A 24,447-nucleotide genomic window follows, 5' to 3' on the forward strand; every position below is an offset into this window, starting at 1 on the left:
TCTCAGCTCAGAATGCAGCTTTTGAATCAGGTTTTGCACGAAAACATAGCTCTCCCTTTTTATTTCCTCCTAAGTAAAACTCCCCACCAACTCCTTCCTCTAAATGGGTATTTAAAGAGTATATATGTATTAGGAAGGCCCTAGCTGATTCCTGCACAACCAAGCTGCAAAAAGGCTCTGGTGGAAGATTAGGGAGGTTAAATTCTTATAGCAGTCATTCAAAGGAATGCTTAGGTTGAAATTTAATCAGTAGGTGATATGATGTTTAGTAAATTCTTATCATAAGTCCTTTCTAATCAAGTTCCACTCCTAAAAGAGCCATAATTTTGTGTTCTTTATCTTCTTTTAAACTTCTAACATTAACTCTAGATGATAGGGCAAAGTACTACTATTATCACTATTATTTACTTTGGCCAAATACTGAGAGTGATTTAAGCAACTTTTTCTAAAAGCAGTTTGTCATCAGGGAAGTCTGGGGCCAGTGTCTCTGTATGATAAAAAGTACAGTTTATAACCAATGTGGTGGTACATGCTTGGAATGCCAGCATTCAGGAGTCTGAGACAGGAAGCATTTAAGGCCAGTTTGGACCATAACCTGTTCCCCAAAAATAAAAGAGCATGGCCCAGGTAGCTTAAACCTATAATCCTAGCTACTCAAGAGTCTAAAATCTGAGATCTTAGTTTGAAGGCAGTTGATGCAGAAAAGTCGATGAAACTCTTATCTTCAATTAACCACCCAAAAAGCAAGAAGTAGGGGTAGAGCTCAGGTTGTAGAGTGAAAAAGCCAAGACAGAGCACAAGGCTCTGAGTTCAAGCCCCAGTACTGGCACAAGGGGGAAAAGGAAGAGAGAGAAGGGAAGGAGGAGGTAGTACTGTTTGCCATGCCACATCAGCTCATTCTATCACTTTCATTAAAAAGGATCCTATTTCATCATTTATCTGTCCTGACATCTCAGAGTTGCAGTAGTTGTAGGTGTAAATATATGTGTAATCTTTAGTATCCTGCTCAAATGGAGCTTTAGTATCCTGCTCAACATCACATGATACCTGTAGAGTATTTTCTGTTACCAAGTCAATGAGCTTAGGTCTTTAGGCATCATCTCATTTAAACTTATGGTTTGTTATGATAAACATTTTCATGTAGGTTGTAGCCTAAAACAAGACATGGCAAAGTATGTTCAATAAGAAATCTTTTAGTATTACAAACTGCTCTGGGACAATCACACTCAAAATCACTGATGCCTCTTTAAAAAATACAAAAGATATCAGACAACTCAAAGGGTAGGTACCACAATTAGTTAGAGCCTTCTCTGACATTCATAACAGGGATTTCTGCAGAGTGGTTAATTTTAGGAATCAGTCCGGTTGGATCAATGAATACCTAGAGAGCTGGTGAAATATTATTTCTACCTGTGCCTTTGAGGATGGTTCCAGAAGAGACTGCCTTGTGAATTGGTAAACTGAGTGGGAAGATTTTTCAAAGTGGGTACCACCTAATGGGCTGGCAATGTGAAAGGAGCAAAGCAAATTCTTTGTCTTTCCTGGTGTTTGGGTAGCCTTCTTCTACATTTTGGGCTCTCTAGGCCTTTGGACTCTAGGACCTGTACTATGGGCTCCTGGGGATTTCAGCCCTGGGCTTCCAAACACTATTGAGGTCCTTGGTAAGACTTTTTACTTGGACTGAGCCATGTTATCAGTAACCCAGAGTCTCCATCTTGAAAATAAGATGACTGTCCTGGGACTTCTCAGCTTCCTTAACTGAATAATGAGCCAAGTAAATATTCTCTTATCTGTGTCCCTCTTTCTAGATTCCATTGATGTAGAGGAGTTACCTTCAGGGAAGATCCTAATTTAATATAACCTGATCAAAGCCTGAATCTGAATAAAGGAGAACATCTCCCACCATATGATTAGGTAATAAAGCAAAATGTACTAAAAAGTAAATAGCACTTTGGGATAATTACTAGCTGCTTTTTAAATTTTAAAATTCTCAACTCTGTACTTACTAATTCAGGGCCATAATTTGTTAAATAAAAGAATTACCAGCTGCTGTAGTTAATGGAAAAGCTGTATGACAGAGGCAAGCTGACAACAGTTACTGGTTACACCTCTTAAAGAAAGGAGGGAAACATGATGTGCCCAGGACTCAGCGACAAAAAATAGTCCCCTGAGGGAGCCGTGGGTTCCAGTGCAGTCAGGACCAAGTCCAAGAACTACATCATGTACAACTAGTACTGAAAATGGCACCAAAACGGCAAAAGGAAACCCTGATTTCTGGGCACCAATGGCTCATGCCTGTAATCCTAGCTACTCTGAGGGCTGAGATCTGAGGATCTGGTTCAAAGTCAGCCTGAGCAGGAAAGTCCATGAGATTATCTCCCAACTAACCGACAGCAACAAAAAAACCCCTCAAAGTAGAGATGTGGCCAAAGTGGTATAGCACTAGCCTTGAGTGAAAAAGCAAAGAGACAGCAGCTAGGCCCTAAATTCAAACTCCAGTACCAACACATACACATATATGCATATGTGCACACGTGTGTGCATGCACACACACACACACACACACACACACACACACACACACACACATACACACACACACAAGAAACCCTAATTACAAAGACAAAATTTGTTAAAGGAGCAGAGGCCCAGGCTGCCAGTCCAGCTCCTGCTCAAACTCCAGCTCTTGCTTCTACTCCATCTCTGGTCTAGGCTCCATCTTAGACTCCCAAAGGTGTCTAGGACCCTGGGACTCAGCGTAAAGGCCTCTGTCTGCCAATGGTGAGGACACATGAGCTAGTGTGATGCCCTGGCTACCATCTGTCTTGTATTGTTCCTGCAAATAAACCAGGTGCAGGATCTGTTTTCAGAAATGTTTCTTTTTTTTTGGGGGGGGGGAGGGTCCGGTCGTGAGACCTGAACTCTGGGCCTGGGCGCTGTCCCTCAGCTCTTCAGCTCAAGGCTAGCGCTCTACCCCTTGAGCCACAGCGCCACTTCTGGCTTTTTTTTTTATGTGGTGCTGAGGAATCGAACCCAGGGCCTCAGGCATGCAAGGCAAGCGCTCTACCACTGAGCCTCCTTCCCAGCCCCTCAGAAATGTTTCTCTAATGAATGCAAGTACATCTTAGATGAGACAAATTGAGCGATGCATCTTGGCTGGAACAAAGAGCACCTTTTAATTGGCAGCAAGAGCAGAGTGGGATTTGAAAGACCCAAATGGAGAGGCTGGACAGAGCAGAATCCAGATGAGGCCAGAGGGGATGTAAAGAGATTGGCTTTGTAGGTCAGATTAAGTAGCTTGGACTACATTATGGAGATTTTTGGGGAAGGAGGTATCGGAAAGCTTTTAAGTTAGATGACATAAATATATTGATACTTTCAAGTTCCTTACATGTGTAAAATCCATAAATATTTGTCACATTGACTTTTTAAGAGATAATGGAACAGTAGCTAAAAATTCTTCTGAATATAATTGCAGTGCTTTAGGTTGGGAACATTTTCATGCTAGGTGTGGTTAACACCTGTTGTTAGTTTCCTAGCAACCACATCATCCTTTCCTGGAGAAATCTGAAGGGTCACTTGAACATTTCCACTTTAGAATTACTGTAAGGAACTATTCCAGGAGACACTGATCACATTTGTTCCCTTAGCCAGGTGTCAGTGGTACATAACTATAATCCTCACTATTCAGGAAGCTAAGATCTGAGGATCCTGATTCAAAGTCAACCCAGGTAAGACAGCTCATGAGACTCATCTTCATTTAGCCAGCAAAAATCGAGAATTGGAGCTGTGGTTGAAGTAGTAAAGCACTATTGAGCAAAAGAAAGCTCAGGGACAGTGCCCAGGCCCTGAGTTCAAGCCCAGAACTGGTATACACACAAAAAAATTGTTCCCGGGGCTGGGAAGTTGGCTCAGTGGTAGAGTGCTTGCCTCACATGCATGAGGCCCTGGGTTCGATTCCACAGCACCACATAAGCAGAAAAAAGCCAGAAGTGGTGCTGTGGCTCAAGTGGTAGAGTGCTGGCCTTGAGCTGAAGAGCTGAGTGACAGCGCCCAGGCCCAGAGTTCAGACCCCACGACCGGACACCCCCCCCCAAAAAAAAAGTTGTTCCCTTCTTACTGCATTGTTGGTGGGACTGTAAATGTGTTCAACCACTCTGGAAAGCAGAATGGAGGTTCCTCAAAAGACTACACATGGATCTACCCTATGACCCAGCAATCCAACTTCTGGGCCTTTACCCAAATGATCACAAATAAGGCCATACTAAAGCTACCAGCACAAGTATGTTTATCACAGCATTATTTACCATAGCTAAGATATGGAACCAACCTAGATGCCCCTCAGTAGATGAGTGGATCAAGAAAATGTGGTACATATATATAATGGAATTCTATGCTTCCATCAGAAAGAGCAACACTGCCCAATTGTTAGGAAACAGAAAGACTTGGAAAAAATCATATTAAGTGAAGTTACCCACTCCCAAAGAAATTTAGGTCCCATGATTTCTCTTATTTGCAATAATTTTCATCCATATAGGATAATCTTATCAGATGAGCTGAAAAGCTCAAAAACCATGTACAAATGACCATATAAGTTGATGCTAAGTGAAATGAACCTAAAGATATGGACACAAGAGATCTGCCTTTATTGTTACTGTTTTAAATGTACCACGTGCTTTTATTATTATTATTTGTTGCTGTTTCCTTGGTATATTCTTTACCCTATGGCATATTCCATGGTCACTGTACTCAATTTAGATATCCTACATCTTGTATATACATATGTCTAATCTGGAGAGAGGTAGGGGAATAACAAAATGCTGAAACAAGGACACAAGATGACCCATTGCAATAAAGATACCTACTGGACAGTATATTGGAAACAAACTGTATAACTTCAGGCAGTGGGGGGGGGGGCGAAGGGGATAGGAGCGTGGGAGCAGGGGGAGGGAAGTGATAATGGGAAAACAACAAGGAAGGGAATGGGTAACAATGATCAACAAGTAATGTACTCATTGCCTTACTCATGTAACTGTAACCCCTCTGTACAACATCTTAACAATAAAATAAAATTTAAAAAAATTGTTCCCTTAACGTTCAGAGAATAAAAGTCCCATTCAGAAAAGATTATTGAAGGTTTTGCTTATGCACAGAGTGCTTGGATGTAGGGGGTGGGGGGGACACACAGAAGAGCATACTATGATGATGATGATGATGTACCTATAAGGCGCTTTTTTTTAAAACAGAAAACTTAAAAGAATTTGAAAAGAAAGGCTCAGAGGTTATGGAGCAGGTAATTAACAGAAAAACTCCTGAGGGTGAAATAGAGTGGGGATAGACAGAGATAAAAGGAAGTAAGGGCTTATCAAGAAATGTTATCAGGAAAGAAAACAGAAAGAAAAAAGAGAAAGAAAGGAAAATAAAGACATTAAAAAAGAAGAAAAGGAAAGGAAAGAACAGAAGGAAAGGAAGAAAAGAAAGAAGGAGTGAAATGAACCCCAAGAAAAGTATTCAAATGTTTTTGCTTTCATGCAATTGTTTCTAACATATTTATAAGATGATTTCTTTGTTGCTTTGTAAGTCCCTCCCCCACTGTATGCTTTCACTGTATGCGATGTTGGTATAATTTGTGGAGGGGAAGGGAAAAAACAAATCGTTTAAATAGGGATACAGGTGGACCCATTGCAACAATGAGATGTACAAATTGTTATGTCGAAAAATGAACTTTACAAATAAGGGAAACCATGGGACTTATGTTTCTTTGGGCCTGGCTTACTTCACTTAATATAATTTTTTCCAAGTCTTTCCATTTCCTAACAAATGGGGCAATGTCATTCTTTCTGATAGAGGCATAGAATTCCACTGTGTATATATACCACATTTTCTTGATCCACTCATCTACTGAGGGGCATCTGGGTTGGTTCCATATCTTAGCTATGGTAAATAATGCTGCAATAAACATAGTCGTGCTGGTAGCTTTAGTGTAGTTTTGTTTGTGATCATTTGGGTAAATGCCCAAAAGTGAGATTGCTCAGTAAATACCTAAAAACACCTTTATGATAACAAAACTACAAAATACCTAGGAATTAAACTAGTGAATGACCTGCAAAAGTTTGTGATGTAAGATTTATGAAGCTCTATAAAAATGTTAAAAGACATTGAGGCGAATGGAGACACCATGTTTGGGAATAAGAAGACTCAAAATCTTTAGAAAGTTGAACTGGAGATTTAGTTCAGTTGATAAAGCACTGGCCTAGCATGTGTTAGACCCTGGGTTCAATCCCCAGCTCCAATCAATCAATCAACCTTAAAGAAATTAATTCTCCCCACAGCAATCTGTGATTGCAGTAAATTTCAATACAAACCTGTAGGTATTTTGAGGCTCTTCATGAGTTGATTTAAAAAACTATACAAAGGAGTAAAGTCTCAATAACAGCCATGGTAATTTTAAACACAAAGGACATGGTGGGAGGTTTGTCCAGATAGTATGCTTTCTTATAAAGTTATAGGAAATATGTCAATATGATATTGGCTCAGGGATGGAAAACCAATGGAAAAAAACTGGGACCCCTAAAACAGACTCATACATTGAGGGATCTTAATAGAAAATAGAGGTAGAATTACCAATCAGAGGAGAAAAAGTTGTGCTATGAAACTGGCTCTCTATAGAAAAAAGAAAATAAATTTCATCCCCATACTCACTACAGGCAAAATTCTATTCTGGATATCTTAAATAATAAAAGTTAAAATTTAAAAAACTATATGAGAATGTCTGTATAAAGCTTGGAGGAGGAAACTATTTAAGAGTCAAAAGCATAAGTCAGGCTCTAGACTCATGCCTGTCATCCTAGCTACTAAGGAGGCTGAGACCTGAGGATCACAGTTCAAAGCCAGCCTGGGGAGCAAAGTCTGTGAGATTCCTATCTCCTATAACCATCAAAAAGGCCAGAAGTGGAGCTGTAGTTCCAGGAATAGAGTGCTAGCTTTGAGCAAGAAAGCTCAGGGACAGCATCTAGGCCCTGAGTTCAAGCCCCAAGACAAGTACCAAAATAAAGAAATAAACAGAAAAGAAAACAGAAAGAAAATGAAATAAATGTTCAAACAAATTCACAAGTGGATGTGAAACTGATTTGTCCACAAGTGCACTGAGGTGGGGAGATTAAAATATGTGGATGAGAAGGTAATTCAACTACTACTAGACAGAATATATTTTCATGTCTAGAAACAAGAATTGTTTTGCATTGTTATCAGTATCTGCGACTTAAAATTTGTAAAATTGCTCAAAGGGAATAAAGACTAAAATTAAATCATTTTGTTAGCAGTGCAGCCCAGGTTCTTTTATTCAATCCAAGGCAGAAATCATAAAGAGGCAAAGAGTGTCAAGGTAACAAACAATAGAGGCTTTCAAGGGGCTTATGCATAAGGAAAGGAGGAGTTGGGTTTATCTGGTCTGATAGTGACTCACTGTGGTAACTCCTGTGCATGGCTTAGGACTTCTCTATATATCTTAGCTGCTCTCAGTGCTGGGGCAGTGTACTTCATGGTGGTCTGTTCATGTGTGTTATGTCCATTTGTGCTTGGCTTGTAAAAGATAACAGAAGTGCCAGCCACTATTGCTACAGGATATTGTGTCTGCAAAAGCTGCAGTCAGTTCCTTTGCAAACTCTGAAGGGTGCAGGTGGTGTTAATAGGGCTATTTTCACATACATACCTGCACAAACCTGCCTCTTATTAACCATGAAAAACATGGTTAGGAAATCAGACCTTTCTTTTTCCATCTCATTCTGACCAGGGTATGCTAAATAATTCATGGATTTCCATTGGAGAATCCAGTGATCTTTTCTGCTCATTTCAGATTTCTTGTGTGTGTGTGTGTGTGTGTGTGTGTGTGTGTGTGTGTGTGTGTGTGTGTGCGTATAACCAATTTGCATTCCAAAATGGGTGCACTAATTTACACTCTTATAGTATAAAAAGGTATCTTTTCAACTTGAAATATTAAACCATTGGCCAGGAAAGCTCTCTGCAATACTTTTAAATGGACTAGTGTCCGAAATACATAAAAACATTTGTACAAATTAGTGGAGAAACATGCTATACCCAACAGAAAATTGCAAGTGACATAAAGAGGCAATTCAGAAAAGAGAATCAGAATGGCAAATAAATATTTGCAAAGGGATCTGGCACCAGTAGCTCACACCTGCAATCTTAGCTACTCAGGAAAAAAAAAAAGACATTAGGAGTATTAAGGTTCAAGGCCAACCCCTGCAAAAAGTTCTCAAGACCCTATCTCAGCCAATAGTTGGGCTCATCCTAGCTGTGGCAAGAAGCATAAACAGCCACATTATAGACTAGGCAAAAATTGAAACCTATCTAAAATACAACCAGAGCAAAAAGAAATAGATGTGTGGCTTGAGCTGTAGTGCTCCTATTTAGCTAGCTCTAAGTTCAAACCCTACTACTGCCAACACACACACACACACACACACACACACACACACACACACACACACACACACACGTGTGTTCTATCCACCAAATTAAAGAAATGAATGTAAATTAAAAGCACAGTGCCATAGATTTCATCTTCATTAGAAAGTGAGTCTGATAGTTATATATTCTGGGGACAATATGGAACTTTAGAAACAAACTACTATTTAGAGTGTAAATTGGTACAACCATTGTAGAAAACAAATTGGCTGTTTTCTAGTAAAATTGATAACCTTAATGAAAGAAGTAGATGGGAAATGGAAACATCATTCTTTCTTACAGAGGAGCAAAGATAAGTATTACATTAGATTTCTCAGATACCAGGCAAGGGAAAAGAAATAGATGGAAATATTTATAATATTAAAAGAAAAAAAACCTACTAACCTAGAATTTTGTCCACTTCAAAATAATCCATTAGTCATTCAAAGTAAATAAGAAATACTTTCTCAGACAAACATTAAAAGAACTTGTTGCAAAAGGGCAGAACTGAGGTATGGATTCAAGTGGCAGAGTACCAATTATGAGGGAAAAAGCCAAGTGATAGCTCAAAATCCTGAGTTTAAGTTCTAGTACCAGCACAAAACAAAACACCCAAACAAAACAAAACAGAAGATGATCTGGAAAATTACAATTCTCAAGGATTAAATACTTGAGCCAAAGAAGAAAACTCAAGAGGAATTTTGAGCTAAATTAAAGGGAAGTACAACTTATTGTAATTTGTGGAATTTCATGAAGGGTGCTTAGAGAGTCATAAAATTGAATATATATATTTTAGAAAAGGAGCTAAAATAAATAATTTAAACTTCCATCTTAGAAAACCAGAAAAAGGAAGTTAGCCAGGCCCAAAGAAACATAGGTCCCATGGTTTCCTTTATTTGTAATAAGAAGTATATGTCTGAGACAAGCAGAAACGGTCAGATAAGTTGATGTTAGGTGAAATGAACCCCAAGATAAGAATTCAAATGGTTTTTTTTTTGCTTTCTTGCTAGTGTTTCTAACATATTTATAAGATATTTCTTTGTTGCTTTGTACGTCCCTCCCCCATGGTATAAACCCTGTTTTCACTGTATTTGATGTTGGTATAATTTGTGGAGGGGAAGGGAAAAAACAAATTGTTTAAATAGGGATACAAGTGGACCCATTGCAACAATGAGATGTACAAGATGCTATGTTGGAAAATGAAATTTACAACTTTGGCTGGAGGGGGGAGGAAAGGGGGGGTTGGGAGGAGATGGGAAGGCATGGGAAGGGGAAACAAAGGAGGAGGCAACAATGCTTGATAAGAAATGTACTCCTTAACTTGTTCATGTAATTGTAACCCCTCTGTACGGTATTTTCACAATAAAGAAAAGAAAACAAGAAAAAGAAGAGTAAGTCAAATCCCAAGTCAACAAAAGAAAAGAAAAATAAAAATTACAGCAGAAATCAATCCAATGGAAAATAGGAAATCAACACAGACAATGAATAACACTCAAAGCTGGTTCTTTGAAAAGATCAACAAAATCAGTAGGCTTCTTCCTAAATTAACTATGAGAAAAGGAAAGACAGAGCTCATTGCCTGTAGCTCATGCCTACCATCCTAGCTACTCAGAAGACTGAGATCTGGATGATGAAAAATAGTCAAGGTGATGTGAACCTGTAGCCCCACTGCTCAGGAGGCTGAGGCAGAATTGTTTAAACCCTGAAATCTGAGGCCAGCTTGGAAACATAATAGGAACCTATCTTGAAACACATAATGACAAATGTGTGTGTAGGAATTGTTATAAATATACTATCCAAGAACCATTGGGGTTACAATGAAAATAAAGAATTGTCTCAGCAAGGCAAATTTTACTTCTGCAAAGGGGCGCACCATCAGCCAAAAGTCTGGCAAGTCAGTACACAGAGCAGACAGGCTGCTCCCCCATCTATCCCTAATGCAGCAGGCCCTGCACCTCTGCTCAGATTGGTTGAGCTCAGGTTCACATTTTGCTGGTGATTGGCTAGTTTGAATAGGGTAAACTTTATTTTTGTAAGGTGACTTTGAAATAAGATGAACAGTTCCCAAGTAATCCCAAAATACATCCTTGCCCTCTGCTGTTTCTTGAACATTGAGGTTAGAGGTGAGTCTTAATAACATTATGAAAAGAAACCAGTAGAAGATAAAACCTTACATTTCAAAAATTCTTCCTTATCCAAAAGCAATTCCTCTTTTCCTTAATAAGAGCCAAGCCACCAGGCCAAAGCAGGAACTTTTAAGCAATACTTGATAAGAAAAAAAAAAAAAAAAAAAAAAAACGGTTTTTCTCACAGAATACAATGTGCTCTGACCACAGCCATCTTAAGTCATGACAGCCAGATCTGAGTCATTTCAGCCAGTTTTTCCACATAGTTTTTCAGCATACTATAGATAAACAAACTCCTCAGAGTGGTATTTGGAGCTTTAAGACCAGACCCTGGAGCTATCAGTACCAGGAATGTGCCTGATGTTTTCAATATCAGCTTAAGATAAGCCAGGTGCATTCCAGCTTGGATAAAAGTCAGTTCATCCTGACCCTTATAAAAACCCCTTCCTTCTGACTCAAACCATGGAAATTTACTGATTTTGCTGGTATCTTTGCCTGCGCTTCTGTCAACAAATCCCCAATAGATTGTAATCTGGTCTTATCTGCTTCTTTCTCGAATTTCGTGTATTTTATGGTTGTTTTTCTTTTTTTTATCAGATTTTCCTGGGCCTGATTTCCAAATAAATGAAGAGATATTCCACGTTCATAGATAAAAATCCACCAAGTCCTCGAGATGTCAGTTCTTCCTAACATCGTATGTAGATCAGAATCTCAGCAAGTTATTCTGTTGATATCAATGAAAAAATTCTAAAGCTATATGGAGCAATTGAATAGCCAGCTCAATATTAAAGGAAAGAATAAAGTGGGAGACATACTGGCTTCAAGATTTATTGTAAAGCTTGACTGGGGGCATAGTTCAAATGGTACAGTGCTTGCTCAGTGTGCACAAGGTCCTGGGTTCAATTCCAGCACAAAAAGAAAACAACAACCAAAATTCAGCATATTATCAAGACAGCTCAGATTTGGTGAAAGAACATACAAATAATTCAAATAAACAGAAAAGACAACCCAAACGAGGCACATATAAATGTAGACAAATGATCTTTGATAGATGAGCAAAGATCAATGGAGCAACAACAGTCTTTTCAAGAAATAATACTGCAACAATTGGTTATCCACCTATGAAAAAGTAAATGGAAGCTGAGTAGGGCAACTCAAGCCTATAATCCTCACTACTTAGGAGACTGAGATCAGGGCTGTTTGAATCCAGCCTGGACAAAAAATGTTGCAAGATTCCATCTTAATCAATGGCTAGACACAGTAGTATTAATCAGTAATCCCAGATACATAGGGAAGCACAAATGGGAGGGCTGTGGCATAAATAGAACACCAATATGTCTAGATCTAGACCTTACATGATTCACATGAGATCTGAATATGTAGCTCAGTGGTAGATCACTTATCTGATGACATACACAAAGCCCTGCATAGTAGCTCAATGGTAAATCACTTATTTGACATGCACAAAGCCCCGCATTAGATCTCCAGCACCACATACAGAAAAGAAGTAACAACAACAGAATGGATCATAGACCTAAATACAACATACAAAACTATAAAACTCCTAGAATACAACAAACTCCAGCAATATAACATATAACAAACCTAGATGGGTAGAATAATAACTTTCTGGATGTAATATCAAAATTACAATCAATGAAAGACATAACAAATGACAAGCAAACACCAGAAGACATATCAATATCATATCATTAGAGAATTGCAAATTAAAACAGCAATGAGACACTACTGCAACATCTATTAGAATGATGGAAATTTAAAACATGACAGCTCCAAATGTTGATGATGTGGAATAACAAGAACTCTCATTGATTGCTTGTGGGATTACAAAGTGAAAGACAGTTTAGCAGCTTCTTACAAAACTAAAACTACTCTTGCCATAGAGTCCAGAAATTATACTCCTTAATGTTTATCCAAATTGATTGTAAACATATCCACATGAAAACATACCTACAGGGATAGAGATGTAGCTATGTAGGATGTTCTTGCCTATCAAATACTGGGTTTGATTCCCAGAATTGCAACAACAATAACAAAAATCCTACATACAGATGTTCATAGCAGGTTTATTCATAAACCTGCCCCAAACTTAGAAACATCCAAGATGATCTTCATGATTACATGAGTGAAAAATATGCTGTGACACATTCAGACAATGGACTATTACTTAGCACTAAAATAAGCCATCACCCAAGTCACAAAAAGATATAGAGGAAGTTTAAAGCATATTCTGAAGGGAAAGAAGCCAGTATGAAGAGGTTACATATTGTATGATTCCAAGTACCATAACCTATACTCCTTTCCATGGGTACCTATGGCCAACTACTGTCCAAAATTATTAAATGAAAAATTCCAGAAATAAAATGTATTAAAAGAATAAATGAATTGAATAGAAGAATTCATTTTGAGCATTATGGTAAACATTTTGCTCTTTCTCACCCACCCAGGATAGAAACTTTCTTTTCCTAATGTGTCTACATTGCACATGTGTCTCAGTTACCAGATCAACTGTCCTGGTATCACAGTTCTTATGTTTTAGAAGCCCCTATTTTAGAATAATGGCCCCAGATGCAAGCATAGAGATACTGCCAATTCTGATATACTAAACAGAAGCTGGAAATACATCTTTAAATGAAAAAGTAAATGTTTTCCACTTAATAAGGAAAGAAAAGGTCATGTATGTGGAGGTCACTGGGATCAGCTGTAAGAATTGGTCTTCCATAAAATTATGAAGAAGGAAAAAGAGTTCATGTTAGTTTCACTCTTCTCTTTCTTTTTTTTTTCTTTTGTCGGTCCTGGGGCCTGAACTCTGGGTCTGGGTGCTGTCCCTCAGCTCTTCAGCTCAAGGCTAGTGCTCTACCACTTGAGCCACAGGCCACTTCCAGCTTTTTTCTGCTTATGTGGTGCTGAGGAATCAAACCCAGGGCTTCATGCAAAGCAAGCCCTCTACTACTGAGCCAACTTCCCAGGCCTCACTCTTTCTCTTTAAAATGCAAAAGTTACCGCCAATTACTGTTAAGATGGAATGGCAATAGCTATTAGATGTGTATATGAGACTGTATGCATATATTTAATGGGGAAAAGTAGTAAGTATAAGATCCAGTGCTACCTGGGTTTCAGGTGACCACTAGGGGCCTTAGAACACATCTCCCATAGATAATGAAGAACTTAGTTTGTGTGACATCCTGGGAAAGGCAAAACTATAGAGGCAGTAAAAAGGCTAGTGACTGTCAGTGGATGAGGAGAGATGGAAAGACGGATGAGTAGGTAAAGCACTGTTTTTCAGAGATGAAAAAGTATATGATATACCACAGTATTGGCTATAAGCATTTGATGATGTATGCATATCAAGGTTAGTGCTCTAACACTTGAACTACAACTCCACTTCTATCCTCAGGTCTCAGGCTCCTAACTAGCTAGGATTACAGGTATGAGCCTCTAGCTCCTGGCTTAATCACTTAAAAAAAAAAAAGCCGGACACTGGTGGCTCACACTGGTAATCCTAGCTACTCAGGAGGCTGAGATCTGAGGATCAAGGTTCAAAGCCAGCCCAAGCACGAAAGTCCGTGAGACTCTTATCTCCAATAAACCACTAGAAATCTAGAAGCAGTGCTGTGACTCAAGTGGTAGAGCGCTCACCTTGAGCTGAAGAGTGCAAGGACAGCGCCCAAGCCCAGAGTTCAAGCCCTACAACCAAAAAAACAAAACAAAACAAAACTGAAGATCATATTTACCCTACAGTTTGATAAACATGAATGATTGTATGAAGACAAGTTTGAATGATGATATGCCCCATCTTTCTTCTTGAAGAAAAGAAAAAAAAAAAGATTTGTTCAATTCAATGACAAGATACTTTTTGTCTTCTAAAGAATTCAAAGTATGTGTACTAATATTAACTGAGCATAGGGGGGAAGAAGAAGAAAAGGAGGAAGGATCAGATGATAAAGAAGTGGAGGAAAAGAGGTGGAGGAGAAGAGAGCCAACTAGAAGGTAGTAAATTATTTTATGTTTTGTTTTCCTTTTTTTTTTTTCCTTTGGGGGAAGGATGCTAGGAATTGAAGCTGGAAACTTGCATGGTAAGTATGAGTTCTACCACTGAGCTATACTAATATCCCCCATTTTGGTGGGGGGGTCCGGTCGTGGGGCCTGAACTCTGGGCCTGGGCACTGTCACTCAGCTCTTTAGCTCAAGGCTAAGTGCTCTACCACTTGAGCCACAGCACCACTTCCCACTTTTTTCTTTTTGCTTATGTGGTGCTGAGGAATCGAACCCAGGGCCTCATGCATGCAAGGCAAGCGCTCTACCACTAAGCCACCTTCCCAGCCCCCCCCCATATTTTTACATACCCAAATAAGTTAGTAACAAAGTTCTCTGCTCTCACCCTGATCTTTAATGTATAAATGCGAGCATCCTGATCTATAAAGTTATCCTATATTCTTGCATTTCTGTCTCATCTAGAAAAAAGTAAATATTTTCACAATCTGATCTTAGAACTCAGGGTTCTTTCAAGTCTCTTTTAATTTGCTTTAGTGAATACTTATTGAGCATTCACCAAATTCTAGACACCTTAAGGATTTGATGGTGGTTATATTAATGCATTGGTCCTCAGAGTGTGATCCCAGGGTTGCTAACCATCTGTGGTGCCTGCAGATCCAAAACCCCACACTCATGGATACTATCTTAGATGGATTTTCATTTCTATAACAAAATCTCTGAGGTAATTAAATTATAAAGAGGGAAGGTTTATTTTGGCTGACAGTTTTGGAGACTCCAGTTCATGCTTGATTGGTCCCATTGTTTTGAGCTTGTAGTGAAGAAGTACATCATGAGAAGAGCAAAGCCATTGGTTATATGGCTAGGAAACAAGAGAGGGAGGAATTGGTATCCCACCAACTTCTTCAAGGACATTGTCCCAATAACCTGAAGACCTCTCACTAGACCCGGCCTCTTAAAGATTCTGCACCCTTGCTATGATACCACTCCAGGGACCAAGCCTTCAACACATGAACCTTCCAGGGACTTTCAAAAATCACAAGTACAGTAACACAGAATGGGAAAGGTGGGTAGAGGATCCAGCATCTCTGTTTTTGCAAATCATCTAGTCACTCAGTTACACTAAAGTTTGAATCATCCCTTAAACTGTGTTGAGGGATGACTTTCATGTGACAGCTCAAATATGAATGAGCGACAAAATGACAATTCAAGCTGTTGGTAGAGTTCAAAACGGAATGAAATATGGCATATTTATAAGAATGTCATTCCCTCCAATTTTAGATGGCTTGTTCGTTTTGTATTTATTGGTTAGTTTATTTAGGATTGCTCACTGCCAGCTGTAGGAAGAACAAAACAAACAACAAAATAACATTAACAACAGACAAAACCAGAAGTAGAAACTTTTGGGAGTTGTACTGACTGATAAATGGGGATAAAAGTGAGCCTCATTTGGCTTGTTTATGTATAATCATTTGTTTTGTACACAGAATTTGTGCTTTGTCTGGAGTGAACAGAGCTACTTCTCCTTCCTAGAAGAAGATTGGACGGGTTGGCACAGCTTATCTCCGCTTTTTAACTTAAGTTTGAATTTACTTGGGACACAGAACTTCCTCTACAAAAGACTTTTTTTCCCCAAGATGAAGGAAATGTTTGTACCTCTTCTAAGCTCCAACTGGCCCTCTGCCTGACTCTCTGCGACCCCTTTTCCCAGTCTGACTTTGGCTCTGCAGGGGCTTTCTTTGCCATTCAAAACCATAGAACATTTGACCAGCCTCAAGCTGGAATCAAAGCCAGAGCACAACCTTTGGAAGCAAGTCTCTGCCATCTCAGATAGAAAGAACCCTGGGAAGAGTCCCTCTGTCCCCAAGGAGACTTGAGCTTCCTAAGAGATGAGGACACTTTGGTTTCGTAATGTGACTTTTGTCACAGCGGAGCACACTGTTCTGTTACTTCCTGTTTTAATTCTACTTGGAAATAAAAAATCTGCTGAGATCTGGTTTCTAAAGACTTCCTAAAGAAGCTTTCTCAGCCAGCTAGAAAAATGAATGGGAACAAAACAACCATCAGCACACACTGACAGAGCCAGGCCAGCTACTTAGCGTGGTCATTTGGCTTTTTGAGATAGGAAAGGCTTCATTCAGAAGGGGCTATGGCCGAGAGGTAAGTCAAGGTTTCCCTAAGAGGAACAAAGGGCTCAGGGATGAGAGGAAGTGGGGGGAAGAACAGTGCAATAGTAAAGCAATCAAAGGCATCAGGAAAGGCATTGTGTCAGGATATAAAAATGAGGACTTCTGCCAGGTGCTGCTAGTTCATGTCTGTAATGCACATACTCGGGAGGCTAAGATCTGAGGATCATGGTCCAAACTAGCCTTTGCAGAAAAGTCCATGAGTCTCTTATCTCCAATTAACCAGCTAAAAGCCAGAAGTGGAAGTGTGGCTCAAGTGGTAGAGTGCCAGTCTTGAGCAAATATAAGGGATAGTGCTCAGGGTCTGAGTCAAGCTATTGCACACAAGTATACACACACACACACACACACACACACACACACACACACACACAGAAAGTAAATAAATGAAAACAAGGACTTCTTTAGGCCACAAGAATGTGTTAAAATAATATATTTTAACAAAGGAGAACGAGCTAAGCGAATTTGGTTTCAAAAGACCATTCTGAAAGAAAGAAGTGCTTGGTTATTGGGATAATCCTGGTAAGTGTGGGAGCGAAGACAATGTCTTCAGCAACAGGGCCTGGGGCTAGACTACAGGTAGACAGAAGCATGGACTTCTGCATGTTGCTGTCACTGTTCCTGGCCCAGTGCTCTTTCCCCCACTCCTAATCGCCGTCAACTCTTTCCCCCAGAGCCCTACTTGGCAGAATAGAGCACACAGTCCCAGCTGAACTAGAGGCACAGTGGAAAATGAAATATGGCATGCCAGAAAATTCCTTGAAGTATTAAGTTTTGTCTGAAAAATATTTATGCAAACACTTGTATTCTGTTTCATAGAATTGCTGTTCCAGGAAGCTGGCCATATTGGTTTCTCATGACCTCCAGTGCCCTCTTGCCCCAAGGATGACATACTCTCCAGGTTGGGAAGGAGCTGGCCTACCAAGCCCAATCTGTTAATGCGCCTCCTCACTTATATGAACAAGTATGCCAGGTCACTCTGGACTAGTAAGCATCATTGTACAAAACATACTTATTTGTGTCTTGGAGACAAGGGCATCCTTAGAGTGAAAAGGCTTACTGAAGTGGACTTACTCAAATGAACTTGATGGTCATTGGCTTCATCTCCTCATGCAGATATTCAGTTGATTGCCATCCTACCTAAGATGTGAATTATCCCTATGTCCAGCAAATCCATGATCTAGCTATGTATGTATGTATGTATGTATGTATGTATGTATGTATGTATGTATCTATCTATCTATCTATCTATCTATCTATCTATCTGTCTATCTATCTATCTATCTATCTATCTATCTATCTATAACTTGATTGTTAATCATTTAGTAGACATCTATGTTATCAAATTGACTGTAGCAGTATTGTAGTATTCAAGTATCCCTTCATTTATTTGTCAGCTTTCCTAAAAAGCAAGTGTAGTGATGGCAATTCAGAAATGTCAAATAAAAACCAAATAGTACTTCCTTTAGGTGAAAGTTCTGAATTTAAGGGAAAAAGTTGTATGTTGAGGCTATTAAGAACAAGTCTTCTTACCAAAAAAAAATTATGAAGGAAAAACAAATCCATGATTGTATGGTTGTTGCATCTCAAACTGCAAAAGTATGGCCGCTGAGCATAGGAAGTGGCCAATTGTTCATATATATAAAAAATAGTATATAGAGAGTTTGGTACTATCTACAGCTTCTTCAGGCATCCATTGGGATTTGGGACTAATGTACAAAACACTCTGCAATGAAGCTGACCCTAGACTTCCCGCTGGCATCTTTGTACTCTTAGTCATAGACGGGTACTAAGTGATTAAGAGTCAGGAGTATATTCAGCATGGATACACTGGACATAGGGATGATTCACACCCTAGGCAGGATGAAGTAGGACAATGGGAAAGTTATTCACACTACTCAGAATAAACTGGAATTTAGTTCAGCCCTAGTATCTCACACTTGTAATTCTAGCTACTCAGGAAGCTGAGATATGAGGGTCAAGGTTTGAAGCCATCTCAGGCAGAAAAATTCATGAGACTCTTATCTCCATTTAACCACCAAAAAGCCAGAAGTGGAGCTGTGGCTCAGGTGATTGAATGCTAGCCTTGAGCAACAAAAACTCAGGAATAGCACCTGAACCCTGAGTTCAAGCCCCAGGACCAGCACATACACACAAAGTAAATAGAAATTTCTAGAAAAAGGTAATTTGCAATTAATTAAATAAGTAATTTATTTTGTTGCTAATCCTAAGGTTTAAACTCAGAGCCTGGATGTTGTCCCTGAGCTTTTTGTTCAAGGCCTGCACTCAACCAGTTAAGTCACAGCTCCACTTTGAACTCTTTTAGGCATTAGTTGGAGGTAAGAATCTCACAGACTTTCCTACTTAGGCTGACCTTAATCATTCATCTCAGACTCTTGAGTAGCTATCATTACACACATGAAACACTGGCACCCAGCTTCTATTTACTGTTTTTGAACTACAATTTGTCCATGGGTAACTGAACACATGAAAAGTGAAGCATTGGATAAGGGTGAATTATTGTTCTTTATATGTGACTTTCCTGAGATTAATACTAACAATTTACACTAACTGGGCACCTGCTTCATGTCAGATGCTCTACTCAGAGGGTGCATTTCATTTTCTCTTTATGACAACTTCAATGTAGGTGTTATTATCTTTCCCATTCTATCTCTCTTGCTTTCTTTCCCCTCCACACACATACAGTTTGTTATCTCTTATTATAAAGATGAGGAAACTTGGATTTGTAGGTTGTTTTTAGATTCTCAAAGTGTTACATTAGAAATGATGCAGCTAGGATATGATCTCAGATGTTCAAATTGCAACATGTGAAGTTTTATCCTAAATGCTCCAGGAAGGACAATGAAATGAATGGAGAGCTACACTACTAACACTTTAGATCCTTTGTAATCCTGATATCCAATGGTTTTGAGAAATCTTAAAGGAACAGATCGATTCTAATGAAACTTGATGAAGAACTGTGAACTAACACTCTAGAATTCTACTTTTTCTTCTAGGCTCTTATTTTGAGACAAGAGAGTGTTCTCTAAGACTTTTCTGTTGGAATTATATCTAATTTTCACTGGGTACATAGGTAGAAGTTGAAGAAATTGCTATAGTTCCAAAGTTTCTCTTTCCATTTTATAAAACAAAAATGAAGATATTATCTCTAAAATGTACCTAAGCATTAGCTCTCCCTTCCCTGGAGCCCCAATTAACAACTACACACAGAGACACATTTGAGGTTGCAAATGTCACCACCCTCTCCGGGCTTGGTTTAGTGTGGAATGCTTCATGTGGGTGCTAAGTCTCTGTCTAACACCATCTGGCTGTATTTTGTTATTTTGCTATGTTTGAAAAGCTGTCTCTCTTACTCTAAGTTTAAAAGTGCAACAGCCAGTGACAGGATAGCTGATAAACCAAAGCCTTCCTAACAAGGATGAAAGAGGGGCATAAGAATTCAAAAGAAAAAGGTAGTAATAAGGATACAAGAACGAGCCAATAAAGACAGGGCACTAAATTTCAGAGATTTAGGAACAAAATGGAAACTCATTAGTCAGAAAGCTGTCTTCAAGGACTACAATTCTCCCTATTTAACCCAAGGCCAAGCTCTGTAACAAAGAAGACGTGAAAGATGTCTGAGATGGGCCAACGTGCTTCCTTCCATTAGCGTGTCTGTGCCATGTGCTCTCTTTCTCTGCCACATTTCTTTTCTAAGAAACTTTCCTATCACCTTAAAAAATGCAAGAAGTGGTAGAGATGTGGCTCCATTGGCAGTAGAATACCCAATGAGGGAAAGTGGCAGATACTGAGTTCAAGTCTTGGTCTTGGACTGAAAACACAAACGCAAGAGCCCTTGAAATTTCACAATAAATTGTACCCTTCTTTCTGGTGTTGTAGTGGAAGTCAGTACTGTACATGTTGTGCTGGTGGCACTACACACAAACACACATACACACCAGAATACAATCGTAAGTTGAGAGTTCTTCATAGGTTTCAAATCTGATCCCTGATGATTATTAGGACGAATATCAGTATCCTCAGATTACAGATAAGGAAATTAAAACTCAGAGGAGTTAATTGACTCAATGACACAAGTGGAGTCTCATGAAAGTATTCTTCCCACAAATTACATTGTGGATTGTGATGACTTTGTGTCAGTTCAAGGATAACGTTCTGGAAGAGTGCCTAGAAGGCTGTTCTTCCATGTGAGGGTTTCTTCTGAATAGTCTGGCTCAGGCTACTCTGCAGAAACCCACACTTGTTTTGACTGCCTATCAACATCATCTTCAAACAGAGCTTTGGAGGTGGAGCTATTTAAGGGTGGCACCTGGGGAGGGTCTGGAAACTCCTTGCTTCTTCTCGTATGTCTCACTCAGTTTGTCTTGTCCATCTGGAGGTCATCTGTGTTCTTTTGTAGTATCCTTCTAACACATTGGTAAATATAAGTGAGCATTTCCTCAAGCTCTGCAAGCACCCTAGAAAATTAGTGAAGTCTGAGGAGGGAGTCATGGGGACTCCAATTTATGGCCAGTTAGTCAGAGGCAGAAGTTACAACCTAATACTTGCAAATGGCATGGGAAGTGGATATAATCTTGTGTGAAGAGCCCTCTACCAGTAGAATCTGAGACTACATCCATATAGTGTCAACATTGAGTTGAAAAGCTACCTAGTGGCGTCTCCTGCTACAGAGTTGATTGCCTGCTTGATGGTGGCTAGAGGTCACAGATGCAGTAAGTGGTAAGTACACAACAGGAGAGAAATACTAGGTTTTCTGTCTCTATCCCTAGACGGAGTAAAGTCTCAAACTTAGACTGAGTAAAATCTCAATACTAAGTTCATGGGTGGCTTCATCATGGTGCTTCATGCCTGTAATCCTAGCTACTCAAAAGGCTGAGATCTGAGGATTGCAGTTAAAAGCTAGCAGGGTAGGAAAGTAAATCCATGAGATTCTTTTTTTATTTTTTATTTATTTTATTTATTTTATTTATTTTATTTTTTTTTTCCATGAGATTCTTATCTCCCCCAAAAAAGCCAGAAGTGGCACTGTGGCTCAAGTGGTAAAGTGCTATCCTTGAGCAAAAGAATCTCAGAGAAAGCACCCAGGCCCAGACCTCAAGCCCCAGGTCTGGAAAAAATAAAAGATAAAAATCCACAGTTTAGAGATGCTTGGCTATTTTTCACAGGCATCTCTAGGCCAGATAGAATTTTCTTGACCACAACAGGAAACATTTACCTTGGTGTTAAAATAGGCAAACCAGGAGAATGTCTCCATACTTCCTGGCTGACCTATAGCCTTCCCCCTGATGACGACTCACACTGACTGATAATGCGCTTTGGCTCTGCTAACCTGACATTGTCTGGGTGCTTCTTTCCATTGGATTGGACTTGAGATACCCAGGCCTCATCTGTGTTCTGCAAAAATGCTACCCTGAAAATATTGGCAAGTCACTTCTATTTCTTTAGAAATGAAGGGCTAAGGTACAATATTCCCTGGAATCTCATCTACACCCAGGATTTGGAAGAGATGGCAGATCAAAGTTTCTTATTGTGTCATTCAGCTTTTTGCCATGGTGACAAAATACCTGAGCTAACTGATAAGGAGCAAAGGTTTATTTGGAGTCATAGTTTTAGTGTATGGCTGGTTAGCCTTCATGGTGAAGGTGAACCCCATGGAGGGAAATGCATGGCGGAGTAAAGTTACTCACCTGGCAGTTCAGAAAGGAAAGGTGAGGAAGAGAGAGGAAGGGGAAGAGGGAAGTCCTAATATCCTCTTCGGGGCCATGCCCCTAATTACCTATTTCTTTCCACTAGGCCCTACCTCCAAAAATTCTACTACCTCCCAAAAGTGTCATAAGGTTGGGACTAAGTTTTCAACACATGGGCCTTTAGGCAACATTTAAGATCCCAAACTGCAGAATTTATTTCTATTTTTGTTCTTTTATAATACTGGGGATTGAATTCAGGTCCTTGGGCTTATGAAGTAGGCACTCCATCCCTTGAGTTTTGCCCCAGCACTTTTTGATTTAGTTATTTTTGAACAGGATATAACATTTATGCCTGGGCTGGCCTGAACTACAATTTTCCTATTTGTACTACCTGTGTAGCTAGGATGACAGGCACATACCACCATATCAGTTTTTTCTATTGGTCAAGATAGGGGTCTTTGTAACTTTTTGCCTGGGTTTGTCTGTAACTGTGATCTTCCTGATCTCGGCCTCCTACATGGCTAGAGTTACAGACATGATATGAGCCATCATCACTGGCTAAACCACAGACCTGTTCATTATCATGCTCTTCCTTACAACCTCCTCATGGGTGAATGGTTATTAACCATTGTTCAATTTCAACAGTGATTCCTTTTGTGAAATACTATTAAATAATTCTTCAGAGAAAAGAGAGAGAGAGAGAGAGAGAGAGAGAGAGAGAGAGAGAGAGAGAGAGAGAGAGAGAGAGGTGGAATTGGTCTTCAGTTGGATCTAATTGTTTGCTTAATGAACTAATAACATTACTTAATTTAAAAGGATTTCTTTTTTTCTTCTCTACAAAAGCCAGAAATTTCCTCATGTTTGTTCATCTTTTTGAGGACAATCCCACCCAACAACTGTAAATTGGTGCCAGAAAAGAACAATACAACCTAGGAATTAGTTACTGTTCCTTACTAATTTAAGGTAGAAGAAAGTTAGCCAGGTTATAGACTGCATAAAAAACATATAAATTAAAAACCACCCATTTTGAAAATATTGTTTTACTGCCAGAAATACTAAGAAATCTACTAGTTCTAGTTCTAGACAATGTGTGTGTGTGTGTGTGTGTGTGTGTGTGTGTGTGTGTGTGTGTGTGTTTTATATGCTAGGTCTAGGGCTTCAAATCTGGGCTTGGGTGCTGTTCCTGGGCTTTTTTGCTCAAGGCTAGCATTCTACCACTTGAACTATAGTTCAACTTCTGGCTTTTTGTTGGTTAATTGAAGACAAAAGTCACATGAACTTTTCTGCCTGGGCTGGCTTTGACCTGTGGTCCTCAGATCTCAAGCCTCCTGAGTAGCTAGGATTATAGATGTAAGCAACTGATACCTGTTGGCAGACCATATTTTAACAGCTATTAAAATTTAAGACTTAGCCAGGCACCGGTGGCTCACGCCTGTAATCCTAGCTACTCATGAGGCTGAGATCTGAGGATCAAGGTTCAAAGCCATCCCAGGCAAGAAAGTCTGTGAAACTCTTATCTCCAATAAACCATTAGAAAACTGAAAGTGGCTCTGTGGCTCACGCGGTAGAGCACTTGCCTTGAGGTGCAGAGCGCAGGGACAGCGCCCAAGCCCCGAGTTCAAGCCCCATGACCGACAAAAAAAAGTTAAGACTAAAAATAGGTGTACTCACTCAAGGTCACTACACTATTATTTAGTTTATTTTAGGGAACTGTGAAAGTGATAAAGAAAAATCTACTCTTCAGAATTCAGCATATTTTTTTTTCTAGTCCTGGGGCTTGAACCTAGGGCCTGGGTGCTGTCCCTGAGCCTCTTTGTGCTCAAGGCTAATGCTCTAGAGTCACAGCAGCTTTTTCTCAGTAGTTTATTAGAGATAAGAGTTTCATGGACTTTCTTGCCTGAATTGGCTTCGAACTGTGATCATCAGATCTCATCCTCCTGACTAGCA

The 24,447-nt window shown here is 39.5% G+C and overlaps 1 long non-coding RNA gene across 1 annotated transcript; it reads left to right on the top strand.

The window, feature by feature from the left end:
* The first annotated feature begins 1,814 nt into the window (after positions 1-1,814).
* Positions 1,815-14,679, top strand: LOC138832084 (uncharacterized). The gene is made up of 3 exons (XR_011373499.1): positions 1,815-1,914; positions 11,190-11,286; positions 14,658-14,679. It is a non-coding gene; the product is annotated as an uncharacterized lncRNA (long non-coding RNA).
* The last annotated feature ends 9,768 nt before the right edge of the window (positions 14,680-24,447 follow it).

This window comes from Dipodomys merriami, unplaced genomic scaffold (assembly GCF_024711535.1).
Source record: "Dipodomys merriami isolate MVZ:Mamm:240054 unplaced genomic scaffold, mDipMer1.0.p SCAF_2, whole genome shotgun sequence".
Lineage (NCBI taxonomy): Eukaryota > Metazoa > Chordata > Mammalia > Rodentia > Heteromyidae > Dipodomys > Dipodomys merriami.